This window comes from Pygocentrus nattereri, chromosome 27, assembly GCF_015220715.1.
Source record: "Pygocentrus nattereri isolate fPygNat1 chromosome 27, fPygNat1.pri, whole genome shotgun sequence".
Taxonomy (NCBI): Eukaryota; Metazoa; Chordata; class Actinopteri; order Characiformes; family Serrasalmidae; genus Pygocentrus; species Pygocentrus nattereri.
The window spans coordinates 28263373-28280795 of record NC_051237.1 but is presented as its reverse complement, the minus strand read 5'-3'; the positions used below and the strand labels follow the sequence as shown (position 1 = coordinate 28280795).

The window sequence follows — 17423 nt, the reverse complement described above, 5'->3', positions numbered from 1 at the left end:
ACCAGAAATATCCAGCCAGCAGCGTCCTGTGGGCAGCGTCCTGTGGGCAGCGTCCTGTGGGCAGCGTCCTGTGGGCAGCGTCCTGTGACCACTGATGAAAGACTAGAGGATGACCAACACAAACTGTGCAGCAGCAGATGAGCTGTCGTCTCTGACTTTACATCTACAAGGTGGACCGACGAGGTAGGAGTGTCTAATAGAGTGGACAGTGAGTGGACACAGTGTTTAAACACTCCAGCAGCCCTGCTGCGCCTGATCCACTTGTAATGTGTTTATAGATGAACACAAATAATAATGCATGTAAATAATCACGTCCGTCAGTTTCTCACAGTCCAGTTTTTGGACGGTAGGATTTTAAACTAAAGATCTGTTCTGCTTTTGTTGTCCACCTTTTTTAGGGTCTACTCACTGCAGACGTTATTCTTGGACGCAGTTATCCGCAGCATTTCTCAGCAGCTCTGGCGGCAGACATAATATGAGTTCATGAACTCCTCATGGCTTCTACGTTTTAATGACACCTTCCAGCAGCGACCACAAAGCTGGTGGTCATAAACAAGCCCAGCGAGAGCCTAAAGCTGCCCCTGTTTAGCGCAGACAGGGCCGAGGCCGTTTCCAGCAGAGTCTTTCACAAACACCTCACAGTGATGAGGCGTGTGGACCTGCGGCCCGTCTGGGGCCACCTGCACAACAAAAAAATAAAAAAATAAAAAATAGACCAAGCAGCTGCCTTGTGATGCATTTAGCCCGAGCGGAGCCAGACGGCTGGATATGAGGTAGAGTGAGTGGGGGGGGGGGGGGGGGGGGGGGGGTTGTTTTCAAGTCCGTCTAGCTTAGTGAAGTTTGCTTGAAAGACTAACTGCCATACCGAGCAACGGAAAATCTGTAATTAAATCTGGACCCACGAAGCTGCTTGTCTGGAAAAAGCAGCGTCATCAATTTTGGCGGAAAATGTGAGATGAATTTCACTTGTAGGCCTGATATCAAAAACAGCAGGAAGCGTTAGAAGCTACTACAACTCAGAAATTAAACGAGTTAACCCACTGACTGTGCCTTTAATGCAGACTGTAAACACTGTAAATAGTCATACAGCACATTTATATTTCAATATCAACAATTTTCATGGATTTTATTTAGTCTGGATATATTTTTTTCTACTAATTGTCCACTTTATCAGCTCCACTGACCAACTCTGCTGGAGTTTTTAAACACCTCAGTGTCGCTGCTGGACTGAGAACAGTCCACCAACCAAAAATATCCAGCTAGCAGCGTCCTGTGACCACTGATGAAGGACTAGAGGATGACCAACACAAACTGTGCAGCAGCAGATGAGCTGTCGTCTCTGACTTTACATCTACAAGGTGGACCAACAAGGTAGGAGTGTCTAATAGAGTGGACAGTGAGTGGACAGTGAGTGGAAAAATTGATTTACTATGCCATTTATTACGCCATTATTCATTCTAAACACTATAAAAAGTAATATAGCATGATTTTGATTTGACTTGCATTCATTTCTATACAGACCGCTTTCTTAAATTTTCATGACCTTCTTCTTCTTTCGGCTGCTCCCTTTAGGGGTCACCACAGCGGATCATCTGCCTCCATCTTGCCCTATCCACTGCCTCCTCTACTTTCACACCAACCATCTCCATGTCCACCTTCACTACATCCATAAACCTTCTCTGAGGTCTACCTCTTCTCCTTCTACCCGGCAGCTCCATCTCCAGCATTCTTTGCCCAATATCTCCACTATTCCTCCTCAACACATGTCCAAACCATCTCAACCTGGCCTCTCTGGCTTTATCTCCAAACTGCTCCACCTTCACTGTCCCTCTGATCTGCTCATTTCTAATCTTGTCCATCCTGGTCACTCCCAACGAAAATCTCAGCATCTTCATCTCCACCACCTCCAGCTCAGCCTCCTGTCTTTTAGACAGAGCCACAGTCTCCAAACCAAACATCATAGCAGGACGCACTGCTGTCTTGTAGACCTTCCCTTTCACTCTTGCTGCTATCCTTCTGTCACACATCAGCCCTGACACCCGTCTCCACCCACTCCATCCTGCCTGCACCCTCTTCTTCACCTCTTTTCTACACTGTCCATTGCTCTGGATGGCTGACCCAAGATATTTGAAGTCATCCACCTTTACGACCTCTACTCCTTGCATCTTCACCTTTCCACCTGCCTCCCTCTCATTCACACACATGTATTCCGTCTTGTCTCTACTGACCTTCATTCCTCTCCTTTCCAGTGCAAACCTCCACCTCTCCAGATTCTCTTCCACCTGCTCTCTACTCTCACCACAGATCACAATGTCATGAACACTCATCACATAATTGCTTACATTTTACAGCTTCCTACAAATCATTTGAGATATATAAAAATCATTAGAATTGTTTTAGGTGACTCTCTAATTAATACAATAATAGGAGTAAAATACTTTATCATCGCATTATTTAAACAGTAAACCCAACTTTTGAACAGCAAATGTAAAAAAAGTCATTTGCATGGTATTTAGTGGTGCAACTGCATTTTTTTGTAGTTTTCAATAAACATGACCTAATAACTAGTTGCATACGCATTTCTAACTTACCGCGCATTCATAATAGATTCTAATGGTGAGCCACACTGTGTCCTGGACAAGCTTCTCCATGAGACACAATAAAGTACCTTCAATTGTCAGACAGAGCTCAGCAGCAAACGCCATCAGTACATAATGATGAACCAGACTTGTGTCTCTGATCTGGGACAGAGCGTTCAACGCTGGAGAACTTATGAAAGCAGTGAAGACCAGACGTCCCACTCGGCCCAATGACGCTGGTCTTTTGTCCGACAGCCAGTGGATCAGTGTCTGGGTAAGCGGTTGTGGCCCAGTGTGCTGATGTGAACGGGACACTTAATGCGCCAAAGCAGCTGAACACTCCCCCCCCGCCCGGGGAGCAAATCCGTCACACCACGCCCACAACCCCCCCACCACCCCCCACCCCATAACTGATGGCCTCCCAGGAATTTCAAAAGCATGAAAATACTACAGTCGTACATATGAGCTCTGCCTACGTGTGGCTTTTCACGACGCTGGTGCTGAAGAGGACAGGTAGCATCACAGCACATACAGGTTCACGTGGAATTCATTCGGAATCAGGCAGCGCTGTAAATAGTGCGAGGAGCGCAGAGCCTTTTAAAAGAAAACGGTATTTTTAGGCACTTTGGACAAAAAAAAAAAAAAAAAAAAGTCAATTCCATTTGATGGCTAGTGGATCAAAACTGCCTTTTAAAGGGTCGTACGAGTTTTCCTATTTTTATACAAATATTACACACAGCTTTAATACCTTTAATATCACAGGATTGGAAAGGGACAACCACTGCAGTCAAAAGAGGAAAGAAATAGGGAAAACGTCCCCTCTGACATTCTCAAATGACAGAACTTTCTTTTGTAAACAAAGGACTAAAGCATTTCAGGGGCCTCTCTCACAAAAACAAGGTGTGTGTGTGTGTGTATATAATTATATATATATATATATATATACACACACATACACACACACACACGGCTTAAATGACCTGGAACAAACTCTGGTTCCTCTGACTTACATTAAAAGTAAAGCATGATTTTCTCTTCTCCTGTAAACTTACTATTTTGCAGATACGAGGTTTTGTTTCTCACAAAGCAGGCCAAGAGTGCCGAGAACCGAGTCAGGAGCTTCATGAAATGGCTTTCCATGGTCGAGCAGCTGTACAGAAGCCTAAAATCACTATGCCCAATGCCAAGTGTCGGCTGGACAGGTGTAAAGCACGCCGTCACTGGACTCTGAAGAAGTGCAAATGATGAATCACGCTTCACTGTCTGCCGGTCTGACGGACCAATCTGGGTTTGAAGGATGCCAGGAGACCACTACCTATGGGAATGTACAGTTTGGTGGAGGAGGGATGATGAGCTGGGGCTGTTTTTCAGGGTTTGGGCCCCTCAGTTCCAGTTAGCAGTGATGTTACAGCTACAGCACAGACATTTATATGCGCCCAACTTTATGGTAGCGGTTTAGGGAAAGGCCCTTTCCTTCTCCAGGACGACTGTGCCTCTGTGGTCCATAAACACTTCAAGAGCTGAAACTTTAAACTGGTTGAGTGCAAACAGCATTTCAAGGAAACGGTCACGTGATGAACCCAGAGAGCCTCCATGGTTCCTGCAGTGACATTCCTCAGTGATCGCTACCAGTGAGCAGCTGAAGAGGTGCTCCGAGCAGCAAAGCAGGAAGAGGCCAGTTACATACACGCCTCAGGCCAGAGCGCCTGGGGTTAAAGTTAAAACTACTAGGTCGCTCCTTAACGTAAGCATCTCACGAGGAAGACGTCACCAACGCACCGCAGTCCTGTTTTTATCCGCAGTTCTACCTCCACAAAAGCAGCTATGATCCCAAACTCATTTTACAGGTTCCTACAGAACTCCGTCTGTATTGGTTCATCGTTTGATGGAATGTTTTCCTTTTTATCTCGTCATAAACAAAAGCAAATATTGCAGCTGGCGAGACCAAACACCTCCACGACCAAACAAAACGGTCTCTAAATTATCTTGTATTTATTTTTTTGTTAAAGTAAAAAAATGGAATTTGTACATATTTATTATTTCTACACACACACACACACACACACACACACACACACACACACACACACACACACACACACACACACGTTGAGATCAATTCTAAAGCGTCCAGGAATCTAAACGTTTGTACTGAATTGTGTTTGTTAGTATAACAGACGTATGCACTACAAAATCCAATCATCCAACATGTTTTGTTTACATTGTTAAAAGCAGAACCTTGTTTACTTAGGAGTGACTGCGGATGACGTTCTATGAATCCGGGGAAAATATTGTTTTTAGTGATGGATTTCATGGTCCAGTATACTAGACATCTAAATCAGACACTAAATCTGCAAGATTTTGAAAAGTTATATTTATTATAACCAAAAAAAAACAAAAAAAAAAAACAGAAAAATGAGTTTATTCCTGTCAACACCACTGGGTCATCGTATAAAATGTATGTAATAAGTGTAATATTACCCATAAATTAGGGATGCGTTAGAACGGATTCGGATTCCGGCTCAATACCGCGCTCATTTACTCACACTCGACCCACAGATTCCAGCTGATGCTGTGGTTCAATTCAGGATTTTGGATCATAAACAGCTCTTGAACCAATCAGGAAATCTCTCAGCCAGGTACCCCTGAGCTTCGTGAGACCGGCCCCAGGTTCTTATTCACAGGAGAATAAACCTTAATACTCTTGAAATGCTGGCTGGAGCTTTTTCCTACCAGGTGCACAACAAGCGATTGTTATGAGAAGTTTACAGAATCTCAGATCTCACCGTGTACAGTCTGAATGAAATCAGGTCAAGCAGGACAGCTGTTTAATTCCAACGCAATATCAGCTCCAGCACACCGAGCGGCCTCATCAGCAACAACCTCGCGTCCCTGAGGCACACGGAAAAATTTCACAGTGGGTGATAATGCAGTTCCAACACAGACTGGATCTGAGGTGAATAACAAAAACACTTCAGGCGAAGACCTCAAAAACACAGACCTCCAGATTATACCAGGGCCAAAATATGGCCCAGCAAATCCCCAAACAACTCATTATGAGCTTTATGAGCAATTTACGAGCTGTCACCGCGCCAGACGCCTACCTTGAGCCGAGCTGAGTCAGCAAAACGCCGTCCGAGGTGGAGAGAAACTACCCCGAGGTGTTTTGACTCATTGTGCTTTGTAACCCGCAGGACCACTCAGCTGTGAAGTGTAACACAGGATGTTAGGGTGGTAGAACAGGTGCCGTTCCCTGACAAACACCAGACGGACGGCCTGTTTGTCTCTGATTCGTGGACCGCTAACCTCCGTTAGTATCTTCCGCTTGTGAAGCCGAACAACCTGGCCTTCCTCTGAACCACGGAGAGCAGGAACCGCCACTAACAGCATTCAGAAAAGGTCAGGAATGCCCAAATACGGCAGAGCCGTGACGGGGAACAACACAACACAGGAAATCCCTTATCCTGTCTCCCAAGTATCCACATGCACAAAGCAAAGCCTTGAGCAGCGTCTGAAGAAGACGACATGCTGTCAATGAATATTCACGGAACAGTAGGGTTGGAAAATATTAATGGGAATAAAGATTCAGAACATCTGTATTCAGTGCATGCAATACTCACAATAGTCCACTGTTACAGCTGTTACAGAACACCTGCCTCCTAAAGCATAAAAACAAAGACATACGATCTTTAGAAGAAACACCATCGTATTGGCGCTTATTTATGACGTTGTGCGTCCTTCGTTTGTCGGCATCGTGCTCATTTTCACAGCCCAGGGTCGAATTTCTCAATGGCGAAAAATCGGTGGGACTTCCCAAAAAACTGCTGCTATCCGACTCTGCGGTAAACAAAGTTTCCAAACTCAAATTCTGCCCTGTGTAGATCTTTTCTCTGATATCAAGCTACCGCTCCTGCATACAAACCTGGCTGCTCCAACGTCTGCTATTACACTTCAACTCTGTTATTACACGACACCAGCTACCTCACATGAACTCCTCCACAGCCAAAACACCCACAGTCCACAGAGCTTTCCACTTCGTTTTCACATTTCAGCTCCTCACTGACCACCAAATCAGAAGAACCAGAGCTTCAATGGGAAAATTCATGCAGGACAAAACTAAGTTTAGGAACCTATTTTGTTTACCACAGAGCACAATAGCAGAAATTTACTTCAGTCGCGCACGAGATTAACGGGCATGGTAGGTGGGGTAGACTGATAAATCACTGTGATTATCAGTTATTAATCTCAGTGTTACTGAGCTCTGCTAAAGCCTGAGTAGACCGATAAATACACACACATTATATATATATATATATATATATATATATATATATATATATATATATATATATATATATATATATATATATATATATATGTATACATATACATACATACATACACACACACACACACACACAAAATCACCCATTTGTATTAACACAATCTTGTGAGTCCAACTATAAAATCTATAATTCAATAATTCACTACCATCACGAGGCAGTTCTGCTCAGGGGACTGTAGAAGCAACAACAGAGATCAAAGCAGAAAAAAATGTGAATTTCAGATCAAATGATCAGCAAATTCAGTTTGATTTATAAAAATGATTTATGGATGTTTCTAATGTGGCTTATAAAGCTGCGTTGTGAAAGCAGGAGCGCCTGTTCTGAATGGGACCACATTGCTGAATAGGATCAGTACGGGGTGTACAGGGCTCTGACCGTCTCTTACTGAGTCACTACAGAAATAAAAACGCCAACAGAACTCAAGGCTGGACTGCTAAACTGATTCAGCACAGCAAGCTGGAATAACTTTTCTAGCTGTTGCCTCATTCCAAGCGGCCTAGATGATAAAACACCACATCCCATCTGTCTCTCTCAGACCCAACAGACAGGAGATAACCGTATTCCTGTTTTTTTCTCTTTGGTGGGACGTGCCCTGCTTCTGCTCTGCAGCTGGCAGATTTCAAACAACACACTAATGTTATTCTGATGTCAGAGGGTTTCCTGTGCGAGACTCACAGCTGGACCCTCATTCTTGCAGAAAAAAATAAGAAGAAAAATAACAGTTTGGGTGGCTGGGTGGGTTAATCCATCAGAGACACTCCGAACACCCACACGCACAGCTCCTTCCCGAGTGCTCGACACAGCGTTCCCATTTTATTTCGTAGAGAAGTGCATTTTGTTGGCTTACAGTTACAGTCCATACCCGTCTGGTCCTGCAGTTAGCAGAGGCCCTCTCTGGGGTCTTTCAGAAGAAACAGACCACTAGCAGACCACTGCTGACCAGGATGACAGTCAGTCAAACTGACATGGTGATGGACGTTGCACTGGTACAACTGTATTAGGCAAGGTGCACCAAAGGTAAAAGCATCCAACGACATAGTACTCCTGCCTGACCGTTACAGCTCGCACGCGCCGGCCATTCAATCATTCATACATACAGCCACAGTGCTGAGACGTGGAGCAGCAGGAGAGCCCTACAGAGTTCTCTAAACAGATTTACAAATCAATCACTTCAGTAAATATATAGAAAAAACACACCACTATGGTACATTTGTTTACCCCTCGAAACATTCGGACTAGTGAGTGGGCAGTCGCACATTTAATTAACAGGTCATTAATTCATTCGCTTTTTAAAAGTTGGATTCCGTTTCATTTTTATTCATTTTCACGTGTTTTTTAGCAGTGTGTAGAAACAGACTCCTCACCTTCACGTACAACATGTCAGGAACACTGATACCAACACCACGCTCTCCATCACTGCTGTGCTCGGAGTGGACCACCACCCAAATTATATCTCGACAAGACTGGCCAGTGATGAACGGAGTAGAGGGGGGCTGATAAACTATGAAGCAACAGAGGGGCTACACTCTCAGAAATAAAGGTACAGAACCGTCACTGGGGCAGTTCAGGGGTCCATCTCAGTGCCTTCAGTCAGGGAACAGAACTGAACCATAATCCACTGAGATGATCTGTTCTAAGCTGGACTGACTCCACACCCCGCCTCGCCTCGCCTCCAGGCTTTTACTCTACTGCTCTGATCTAAAACATTTGGTTATGAAAAGGAACAAATACCAACTTTTCACCTGGGGAAGACTTCCTCATGGTGCTCAATTGGACCGTTTTACATTTTAACTGTACCTTCAACGAAGACGTACCCACACAGTGCATTTACATAGAACCGTGTGCAGTCTGTAACTCTAAATTCTCTCCTCTTAATCTCGGTGCCGCTCTCCTCCACAGCCCCCACTGAAAGCCATGAATCACGTCTAAATTCGATTAATGACCTAGAACGCTGGTGTGAAGGAATCAGGCTGAGAAAGTCTCTTGTGGAGCTTGAAAGGAAGGTCAAGCATGAAATATGTAATTGGTGACACAAATGACGAATCTCAGAACTCTCTCTGGAATGAAAGGCCTCAACCGGTCATGCAAATCCCCCCGTGGTAGAGGCTTGACCCTCCAAACATTCTGCACTGTGACAAGCATCAGAGGGACTGGCGGTGCCCTCCTGCCCAAAACCTCCCCAGCTCAAGTGGAGTGAAAAGTCCAGGCACAGAAGAGCCCGAAAAGGTCAGACAGATCTAAATATGGTCCTTCCAGTCTCTGGGCTGTAGTTTAGCGGCTTAGTTCCACAATACGCTGCCCACTCCTCCACCAGAACTGGGCCCTGTGCAGGCTGAGGGCTTCCGGGCTTCTCTTCGCTCTTAACTCTGCGACGTCTGTGTGAGCGCATGTACCAAAAATGGTCTCAATTACTTTTTTACAGGGCCAAATTCCAATCTCTCTTTTATTCCCTTACAATTACACACACTGGTTTTGTTGCTGTTCTTTTAAAACTGATATGTAAATGAGCCATGTTCTGATTGGCTGCCCTACACTGAGCCCTAAAAAGCAGCCCAAGCTGTGCAAACTTTATCGCACGTTTCATTTCTTTTAAATATGTTAACCTCAGTAAATAAATAGAAATTGTGCAGTAAAAACGGGCAGATAAATATAAATGTTTATATTTATTGGCAGCAAAAAAAAAACATGTCTAAAGTCTCAAAGGTAAAAGTCGTTTGGTTACTGCACATCCTGAATATTTTGGAGGAGAGGTTTTATTTTGGAGACCTGTGTGACTCCAGAATTACTAGCTCAGTGTCTCTCATCTGCAGTCTCATCGCACTCCTTGAGTACAAACAGACAGAATATCTGTATATTTACTCTAGTAGTATTTCACTCAGAGTACTTCCACTTTTACTCAAGTACAGAAGTATTGCACTTCTTCCAGTTTTGCTTTACATACATTTCAAAGCAGGGAAATGTGTTTTTTCCATGATGTGGGCCTTTTAACCTTCCCTGCTTTCTCGTTTAATTCCCAGGCCTACGTCATAACAGGCTCCATCCATGGGCCTCAACTAGATCAATTAAAGCAGGGTTTATGAGCACCTCATGAAACGGCAGCGATAATCTGCTCTGGAATGGAGAAAAGACGCACGACAATATGAGGCCGATGCAACAATTTCCAGCTCAACACTGTTAGACATGCTGGGACTGCGTTCCTTTGTGCCGGGATGGAATAAAGGGCTGCTCTTCTTCAGCTGCAGCCACTGAACCTGCTTTATTAAAACCCACATCAAGACATTCATTACACTGGAGCAGCTGCAAAGAGCAGAGAACGGCAACCTGTACATGAGTGTCTGCATGGGGTTGACATGAGGCTGACCTGGGCCACAGCTCGCTAACGAGCGACAGGCTTTCAGCTCAAATCTTGTGATGCAATAAAATCATCGTTGAACATGGAGACATACCACAAACCATCATTGCAGGTTTGAAGGCTGATTTTTGCTCCTGGGTGGTTAATTGTTGTTTTAAACCATCCTTTATGGTGACAGCATGGCAAACACTCACCTGTCGTGGGAGAGTGGGAGAAAGTTTCTGGTGAGCTGTTTTTACCAGCTGGAAAAGCACGGCTGCAATTCTTTCATAATTATTCACAATTTAAGAAACAAAACCGATTATTTGAGCTGTCTGGTGACGAGTCCTACACTAACACTAAAGGCTACACTACACTGTTTAGTTCCTCAACAACGTCAGCTTAGTGCGGACAGCAAAGATCAGTGATGGACCACACCGCCTCACTGCCATCGCTGCCGCCACACCCATGTCACAGAAGATCACAGTATTCAGACAGCAGCTAGTAGGCGGCTGGATTTCTCCATTCCACCGTGGTTTAAGGGGTGAACCACAATATCATCTGCCGCTCGCTGTGTAACAGTACCTGCAGCGCGATTCTCATACACGTCTTTTAGCTACGTTTAAACTGAAACCGGTGCTTCTGTGTCTCGTTTGATCTGCAGTATCATCAGTTCGCTGTGTTGTGCGAGTGACGGACGCTGCTTCAAGTTAGACAGCTACTAAAAACACCTGGCCTGGAAAGACAGCGTCCCCCACTCTCCAAAGCCTCACAGCTGCCTCAGTTTACTTCTGTTTAAATCAGGGCTGTGACTGATATGAACCCAATTCATTCTCTCGCTTTCGCTGCTCAGGAACGCACTAAACCTAAAATACGAGAGAGCGCCGTAACGCGGCGGGGGAGCTGTGAGGAGCAGGCGTGATTTAACGCTGCTGAAGCTTGTTAGGATGCACAGAAAGAGGCGAGTTCACGATCTTTTTTTTCCTCGATAAAGTGATGACAGGTTCGATAAATTTTTGATCTAGTACACCGTTCTCACACTTCCATGTTCTAGCAAAAGCCCTAGTGGCGTTTTCTACTGCAAGGAAAGCAACACTAGTCTGCTGTCACCAGGAGAGGGCGCACGTTTTTCAGCATGATTAGAGGGGGAGGGGGCAATAGTGAAATGAGTCTTTAGCAACAGCTGAAACGTGGAATATTACATTCCCTGTCTGAGTGGAGTGACCAGTGATCCACTCACAGTGAGGGAGTGATGAGATCGGCATAAGAGTACTGTCCTACAGTGAACTCGCCTCTTTCCTTACATCCTAACCAGCTTTAGCAGCATTAAATCACGCCTGATACTCACAACTAAAGCACTGTTACAGCACTCGGACAGGCGTATTTAAGTATCAGTGCATTCCCACGCAACGAAAGTGAAAGAAAGAACTGGGTTCATGTTTTTTTACAGCCCTGATTAAAGCAAAAGAAAACAGAGGAAGCTGTGAGGCACTGGAAAGCGGGAGAGCGCTACCTGTAGATCAAACAAGACACAAAAGCAACGCTTTCAGTTTAAACAGGCCTAAAAGTCGGACTCTGTTTGTCTGGGTTTTGATATATTTCGGGTCGGCCCTCAAACACTAGGGCAGCACAGAGAAACCCAGTCGTCTGCTCGCCGCTGTTGTCGCTTACGGCTACTAGAAAAACTGCGGCCGTGCTTTTCCAGCTGATGAAACCAGCTCACCAGACACTTTCTCCCACTGTCCCATGACGGATCTGTGAAACGTTCCACTGCTTGGTGGGTGCTTCTCGTGTTCTGACCATAAAGGACAGTTTAAAACAGCAACTAACCACCCAGGAGCAAATATCAGCCTTCAAACCTTAGAAATAAGATCTGACGTTTATCGCGAGATGTAATCGATATCGAACCATATGAATTCTGTTTATGGTGATGACACGTTTGGCCAGATCGCCCAGCTCCATCTATATCAAACTTATAGATGTTATATCATGTCACGTTATATCATGATTATCATCATCATTTTATGGCCCAGGTCTAATCGTGAAATTGTATGTCATATCGCCCGCCTTCTACATCCCACCTATCTGGGAGAGAGAACGCTCGGCTAGCTCCGAGACCCTCCCGGACACCACGACCCACTCACAAATACAGAAGGAGAATGAGTGATGATTCCCTATTCCACACTTTAATCACATCAAGAACCACCTCTCCAAGTAACATTTAACAAAAAGGCATTTAGGGGGCAAATAAATAAAATAAATAAATAAAAACCGAAGATAAACACCAAAGTGCCCTTTCACATTGTTCCTCCATCAAATGAGCTACTCTGGCCTTTACGCAGTCTAACGCCGCCTGCAGGACCCAGTGGAAAGCGTCCTCGTGGAGGGGTAAACAGACGAGGGCAGACTGACATTTAATGCCACTCTCTGTGAAGTCAGTCATAAATCCCCAGTCTGAGGATCCCCTGCTGGGGAAAACACCATCAGCGAGCTCAGTGGGCAACAGTTACGGCATTAACCACTAATGCATGGGTGCTTCACAAGGAGGCTACAGAAAACAAATACAGGCCAATTATGCTGCACAGCTACAGGTCAAACATGACTTCACATACATGACCGACACAGATTTCTGCTGGGAATGGAGGGGAAACTGGTTCAAAGCCACAATTAAATCACTGAAATATGAAAAAGAAAAAAATCTAGATTGTCTTTTACAAACGCCGACGCTTCGGAGAGCAACCAGGTCCAAATTCATGCATGAGGTTTGGTCCCAGCTCTGAGAAACATACGAGAACTTGACTCAGTCAGCAAAAACAGATCACATGAAGAGGCAGCCCTCACGCTCTGAAGACCTCCAAGCTTTGACTCTCCCAAACTTCAGCACTTGTGTGGGCAGTTTGAGGAATCGGACCATGTTACTGTTATTATGATATTACACATTCATAGGTATATGATGCGTATATGTACTTCTAGAACTGTATAAAAGCTTTAAAGCACAGATTTCTGACCAAGGAGAGCCTGTAAACAACAACAACAACAACAACAACAACAACAACCTGTTTATAGTAACTCACTGCACTCAGGGCTTGTTGGTGGCACTACTGTATCGCCCGTGCACTTATGATGATGGTTTAAGACGCTTTCTTGATACATGATCTGCATCACGATATATTCCGAGGTTCCGAGATTTGAAACAAACAAGAAAACCGCTGGGCAAAGCTGCTGTTTACTCGCACTCTCTTGACTTCACTGAATAAACAAAAGACTGACAAAGCGCTCCTAGATGTATTTTTGGCTCCTATCAGCTACTTACCTAGTCAGTGTAGTAGCAGGCCAGTGTAGGACTGTAGGGTATGGGCCCTTTAACGCTAACTAGCTGCCCGTCAACCTGCAATAAGTGGCCACTAAAATAAATGAAGGCTATGCAACTGGGCACAACATACAATTAAATCTAATTAAACAGGACTAAATGGGCTGTCTGTGAAATGAAACACACTGTGCAGTCAGTGGTCTTTAAGCACTTATAATATCCACAACTGGCTCAGAAAAGCTTTAATGTTATATGAAATTGCTGTAATGTTATTAATCCCTACAATAAATGCTGCCATATTGCCCACCACTAATTTCCAATCTCAGAAAAACTATTACCAGCTCAACGCCTTCTGCCCCTTTCTTCTCTAAAAAGCATCAACTGGACCTCCTCAACTTTCCCCATCTATTGGAAATCATGGAGAAAAGCAGATGAATGCACGCATCTTACAGTAAAGCCCCCAAAACCCAACAGCGTGTGGCTAACAACTTTTTATCTGCAGCCAATTATGTGCCCAGAACTGCTTTGAGGGTCAACTGCTTTGCGATGCCCATCGATCTGGGCTCAGGCTTCAAAGCTGCTGACGGCAGGCTGTTTATTCATGCTCATTCTGCGAAGGATGATAAGCAATCCACACGAGAGAAGAGGACGGATGCCCCCAACCCGCAAAGGAAAAGGAAGAAAAAGGCCTTCAGGCTGCAGCCAGGCTTCTGACTGTGGCCTTAAAGGCACAGGACGGGACAAGGGTCACTGACACTCCAGCCTTTAGACCTCGTGGCGTTTTACACTGCCAGCTTTGGCAACGTGGAGCAACGGCCCGCTCCCTTCTACGGATGAACCATTTGATGAGGAGGGCGAGCTTTTAGTTCACATTAAGTCGGGCTGCACAATATGGAGAAAATAATTCTGATGCACCTTTTAACACAATAAACGCATCAAGACAGAAATTCTACATATTTCAATGGTTAAGATGTAAACCAAGTCATTCAGAGTGGTTTGGCACTCTAGAGACACCGAGTCAGACTTGCTCACAGTGGCGGCAATAGGAACCAGACGTCCACCCTCCGAAATGTATTACATAAAATTGTTGTGCGATGGTTTTGAGAACATTTCAATATAAAACAATTTTTAAAATACAGTTAAAACAAAAAAACTTGGTTCCTTTCAATTTATCACTGTTTTCCCATCACATCCGAATCGGTATGTTTCTCTACAACTAACCGTTTTGCATCAAATCACTCTGAATGAGTGGCTGGGGAAAGGGAGGTCTGGGCCTCGTTGCTTAGGATGCTGATGGATGCTGATGGATGGATGACTTTGCTTGTGTCTGAACCACTGAATTATGCAGATTTTTGAAAAATTGGACAGAAACTGCCTGTTATCTGGCAGCAAATGGTGGAGCCCTTTCTCTGGTTATGCCATGTGCGTGCGGTCAAGCGGATTTGAGTGCAGCCCAGGGCAAAGAACAATCCCAAGAAACTGCACCAAACGATGAGCCCCACGGTCAACCCCCAGACCGCACCCTGACCGCAATAAGAACCACTGAGTGACATCTTAAGAGTTTCTGGACGTCACTGGGAGTGCAGAAACAGCTCCTTCTGGCATGGGGACAGGGGGTCATGTGGAAGTATTTATTTGAGGCCCGGGACCCTCTTGGGGAAAGTTCCGTAGAATTCTCGGTCCTGAGAATCCACTGGTCTTTTTCTCACCGCGTTTGGGATCAGTGCCGAGAGACTTTTGTGGGGGGAACCAGTGGCGAAGGAGGCGAATGTTTTTTGAAAAGCTAATAAAAGGAGGCCAAGAACATCACATGGCTGAAGCAAAGTGAACAGGTCGCTCCCATGGTTTCACTGCTGGTGAAAAAACTGACCATTTGACATGCGGCTGCTGAGAACTTCATGGGTTAACTCCCGCAGGCTCGGTGTTGGGCTTCGTCCAATGGCTCTCGCTCCACCGGCCCTCCTACAGCTGGGCTGTACGACGGACTTGCTTCTCCGCTGGAGGAGCCCAAAGAGCTTGAAGGGGAAATGTTTCTAATCACGTTCTGCATAACTGAAGGGTTGAGACGTAAACGGAGTCATCCGGCGTGATCTGGTGTAAAAAGCTCTGTTCTAGAGAAACTTTCCAGGTCAGAACTGCCCCCAGTGGTGGTGATAGGAACCAGACGTCAGAAGAGTTTAACGCCTGTATTACGTTCAGTAGTTAGAGCACATCGCTGTCCCGAGAAGAAAACCTCGCGTCTCCAAACGAGAAAGAGGGACTTTACAGGAGGAGCAGAGAACATCCGTTACTTTCCATGTTAGTCAATGGAACCAGACGTTTCTCTCCAAGTCATCTGGGGTCGTTTCTTTTAGTCCAGTCATCAGTAATGAGGTTTACACACAATGGGCAGCGCAGATGTTTTATGAGGCCGTTTTGGCTTTAAATGTATTTTAATCCACTCATGGCGGAGGGGTACAATCCAAGTGCGGTGAGGCAAAATAGTCCACAAAGAAACCCCCCCACCCCTCCAGACTTCCCACCACTTCCCACTATTTCACCATCAAATGTTTCCTAGAACAGCTTCACTGCTGGGTTTGGATAGTAAATAAAAAGCCTATATTTGTGGGGCAGACATCGCAAGCCCCCCCGGTTCCCATCACCACCACTGTAAAGAAATCTGACTCTCTACAATGAGCCATTTCACTCTGAGTGACTCTAAATGACTCGGAGTGACTGAGTGACTCTGAGACTGAACCATGCAGAATTCTTCCAAAGCTGGTGGTACTGCCCTTCAACAGCCTCTCCACGGCTTCTAGGGTGGGGAAGGTAATGAGGCCAGCAGCTTAACTTGCCCGGTTCTGCTCCCAGCGCGTGTGTGGAGCAGGAAAATGGACCGCAGGGCTTCGTGGTCCGCGGGCCTGTGGAGGATGAAGCTCGCCGTTTTCTGGCTGGATGAAACCGGCCGTGCGAGAGCGGAGCGGCGGGACGGCTCACACGAGGCTCGGGCTGGCTTCCTATTCTCCAGCTTCATGATCGAATTCTCCCGTTCCACCTTAAATGGCGCCAGAACGTGGCCACCGCGCCATTTAAGGTGGAACGGGAGAACTCGAACAAGAAGCCCGGTTCCGCTTCGCCATCTGAGCTGCGGCTCCGCGTCCGCATGAACCACAGTCCTCATCTCCCACTCACAGCGCGAGCAGCTGACGGAGCGGCCGGCCGCCGCGCGCGCGCGCGCGCTGAGCGGAGAAAAGCCCCGAGTCCCCTACGCTTTCCCGCGCCACCGGGCCACGCGCTATAACGCGTTACTCACCCTTAAGACGCGTCCAGCAGACACCCCGGCGCGCTGGACAATCACGCAACCTCTCCGACCGCGCGACAGCGACGGCGGCGGCTTTGCCCTTTCTCCTTCGCCCCGCCCACGCCATTGCGTCACAATGGCATCAGGAGCGCGTCACAGAAGGGGGGGGGTGGTGATTTTGGAGGGAAAAAAAAAACACGCCCGCTTTTTCTTTACGGTGAAAATCAATAAAACCGCAGATCAGATCAAAGTGAAGTGGAACTGATACATAACGTCCTCATCGATACATCTGTCCGTCTATAGATACAGCCAGTGTCAGACGCGCCGCCTGTACAGTAACCGGAATAAACACACCAGACCCTCTGCACAGGCGGTCTGCGATGATATCTAGAACCCCAGATGACAGACGCACTGCGATGATGACTGTATAAGAAGCTGCAGGTGACGTCGTGTAATGACCACAGAATGAATGAATATGCGCAGATACTGCAAGATGCGCAGTGAGGTGCGCAGTGTGCGCAGCGCGCGGTCTATACGTGCAGATGGATAAAGACACACAAGACAAGCCTGAGATTCT

The 17423-nt window shown here is 45.9% G+C and overlaps 1 protein-coding gene across 4 annotated transcripts in view; it reads right to left on the bottom strand.

Moving 5' to 3' along the window:
* Positions 1-16981, bottom strand: part of ptp4a3a (protein tyrosine phosphatase 4A3a) — a 49401-nt gene extending 32420 nt beyond the window's left edge. For 2 of the 4 annotated variants that reach the window (XM_037535513.1, XM_037535514.1), the window contains exons 1-2: positions 16859-16969; positions 5366-5471 (exon numbers count right to left, since the gene is read on the bottom strand). The gene's annotated coding sequence lies outside the window, so the exon portion shown is untranslated. Of the gene's footprint in view, positions 1-5365; positions 5472-16858 lie in introns of all 4 variants that reach the window. The other 2 variants (XM_037535511.1, XM_037535512.1) reach the window with 1 other exon arrangement.
* Positions 16982-17423: the final 442 nt, after the last annotated feature.